At 39.7% G+C, this 3,341-nt stretch overlaps 1 pseudogene; it reads right to left on the reverse strand.

The window, feature by feature from the left end:
* Positions 1-588: 588 nt before the first annotated feature.
* Positions 589-1,063, reverse strand: LOC102831707 (annotated as a pseudogene).
* Between the last annotated feature and the right edge of the window lie 2,278 nt (positions 1,064-3,341).

The following is a 3,341-nucleotide window of genomic DNA, read 5'->3' on the forward strand; positions in this document are numbered from 1 at the left end:
ATTTCATTTCATCAGCTCCGCCTAGGCAGATTGGATACTACTCACTGGAGATTCTGCCTTCCTCCAGGCCCCCTGGTTCTAGGTTCCCTCTTGAAAACTTGTAAGCCAGTCACTTCTTGCCTTTGTAGCCCCCCGCCCCCCATTTTGGGTAGCCAATGTCCAAGTTGCCCATCTCTGTCTACGCTGTGTGTGGAGGGGGTGGGAATGATTCTTGCTGTAAGGATTTGTTCCCTCTTTTGAGCTACTGCTTCCATATATATAGGTCAAGTTCATCAAATTGTATCAGATTACTCTTTTTTGTCTTCTTCTTTCTTCTTCTGGTTGACCTCTGATCATCCAGTCATTGAAGCCAGGTCAAGTGGGTATTATCTGCAAGTGTGGGTGTTCTTGTGCATATGCCCTCTCTTTTTTTCAGCTGAATGCTTCAATCTCCATATTGTAGGGCTTTACAATTATTTTTAAGGTAAGAAATACTTACAATTATTTCCATGGTAAGTAAACTGAAGAAACAGTTGCAGCCTTAAATTATGGAACATTATCTACTGACTGAAAAATATAGAGCATACCGTGAAGGTGTTCATCACAGCCTTAGTGTGCCTCCTCTAAAAATGCTTTGCAGCACATAATACACTGCTGGTACACAGTCTCAAAATTGGAGTCATTCCCATAACAGGGATCTTCAAAAATAAGTTGTTTTTGTGGATCATAACTTCCAAGTAGTTCAATGTTAGCTTTGCAGTTTTACCTTGATGGCCTTTTCTATTCAAATCTCTCAGATTATTTTCATCCATACATAATACATAATCAAACGTGGCAAAGTCTTCTGGGTAATCTGTCTTGCTTTATGAGCTGTATTAATGTCATGATTTCTCAGGCAGCTCACAGCTCTTGGATCTGGTGACCGACACACGTTCCAGTCAGAAACAGCACCACTGTTAATGATCCACTTACCTAAAAGGTTTTGGTCTGTTACAAGTTTTCTGAAAACTGCTTCTGCAATGGGTGATTGACAAATGTTACCCAACTACACAAACAGCACAGACTTGGGAATCTGCTCTGCCATCTTCACGAACTGAGAAGTACAAATTGATCAGAATCACCAGCCAGAATCACTATGATTTTTTTAGCAATACTTTTTGACTTCTCATATATATTTGTATATGATTTATTTTATCGTTGTTTTTATTACTGAGAATATACACAGCATAGCATATACAATTTGTACACATATAATTCAGTGACATTGATGATATTCTTCAAGCCATTCTCATCTTCCTTTTCAAAGTATTTCCTTCCCTATTAATATAAACTGTCCCCTAAGTTTATGTAAACTTTTGAGTTACTGTTGTCAATTTGATCCCATAAAACAAAATAACACTCTTGTATGTATGTGCTCACTGAACATCAATGGAGCTTTATTAAGACTGCCACCAATATTTCAACAATTCTCATGGGGAAATTTCAGTCTAGATTAATTTCTTTCTATTCTTTTTGCAAATCATCTTTTTTGTCAATATTGTATAGTCATAATCATTCATGAATAAACCAAACCAATCAGGTTCTGTTGAGTCAATTTTTACTCATTGGAGTAGAACTATACTTCATAGGGTTTTCATGGCTCTGATCTTCTGGAAGCAGATACCTAGGGCTTTCTTCCAAGATGCCTCAGTTTGGCTCCACTACCAACTTTTTGGTTAGTAGCCTATTGTTCAAGAATGTTGTTGTTGTTAAGTGCCTTTGAGCAATTCCAACTCATAGCAACCCTGCATAGGGCTTTTGAAGAGTGACTGATGAGTTCGAACTACCTACCTTGAGGTTTAAACAGACCTTGCGGTCCTACAGCTTCACACCAAGACTCCTTTAAATAAGTTCTTAGCAAAACAGTAAATGCTGTTCGTTTGGTCAACAGTTTATTTGACCAATTGGCTTTCAGTGAATTAACCTTTTAACAAACTGATTCTTAGGAGAATCTGACTTTTGACAAATCAATGTATAACAGATGGTTCCCAGACCCCACTCACTTTGGGTCTCAGAAGATCCCAGCAAATTCATTTGGGTTGGAGAGTCTGTTTTTTATTTTCTCATTGTAAATTAGGTGAAGGTTTGCAGAGCAGATCATCTGTTTTACCTTCGAAAGTCATAATTCATGCACCTTTTGTTTCATCTCATTGATTACCGATCCCTGAAACTCAACGTGATATCACTTATTCCACTTCCTCCCTGCATTTCTTGTTTCCATTCCTTCTTCTTTCCCAACTCTTCTGAATTGTGTCCTTTTGCAAATGCTGCCCTTATGATCACAAATGGTTGACCATTCTATGGTTTGCACACTTCTCTAGTGCTATTGTTCCTCTTATAGACCCATCTATTGTTTGGCTGAAAATTGAGCTGGGGGGTGAGTTCAGTTCCAGACCTGAAGGGTGGCCAGTTATACCAGTCTCTATCCAACCAGCAAGACTTGTCATTTTTTTTTTAATGATTCTGAGTTTTGATCTACATTTTTCTCCCACTCTATCCAGGACCTCCTAGTATGGCCCGTTTCAGAGCAGTTGTGGGTGGTAACTAGGCACTATCTAGTTCTTTGGGTCTCAGGTTCATGTAGACTGATGGTCATGTGGTCTATGAATCCATTGGACTGACTATTTCTATGTACCTTTAATTCCATCACTCTTCTTTCCTCTGACAGGAAGAGAGACCAATCATTTCACCTTAGATGTCCACTCATGAGCTTTTAAGACTTCACTTGTTACTTACCAAAGTAAGAAGTAGAACATTATCTTTGTGGCTATGTTATGAGCAGCCTGTATTTTGCTGTGAGTTCTCAGTATGAGATATTTCAAGCCAGGGACTGCCAAGTTTTGAACTCTGTGATGCCAAGGAGAGCACCTAGAAGCAGCAGGATGGTGGCAAAGACCTGGGCTTCTGAGTCACACAGACTTGGGCACAAATCTCAATTCTTGTGCTGACCTTGGAAACTTTGCTTGATGTTGCCTTCTAAGTCTCAGTTTAACAAAGAAGAAAAAAAAAACTTTGTAACGATACTAATAAAATCATATATGTCTCACACCTGGACCAACACTGGCACACAATAGGCACACACTTAGCCTATTGAGTGTTTACCACAGATCAGGTCAGAAGATTAGCCCAAAACCAAATCCACTGGGGGAGAACAAACAAGATGTCGGATCGGGTGGACGTATAGCAGAGAGCTCCGCCAACAACAACACAGAATACCCGACCAAGCAGGTTCAGGGGATGGTCCCAGAACTCTGAACCACATATAAAGGAATACTTAGAAGGTTGGAAGGCTCACAGCTGGGGGGATTTGTGGCAGAAACAAG

Source organism: Chrysochloris asiatica, unplaced genomic scaffold (assembly GCF_000296735.1).
Source record: "Chrysochloris asiatica unplaced genomic scaffold, ChrAsi1.0 scaffold00039, whole genome shotgun sequence".
Taxonomy (NCBI): domain Eukaryota; kingdom Metazoa; phylum Chordata; class Mammalia; order Afrosoricida; family Chrysochloridae; genus Chrysochloris; species Chrysochloris asiatica.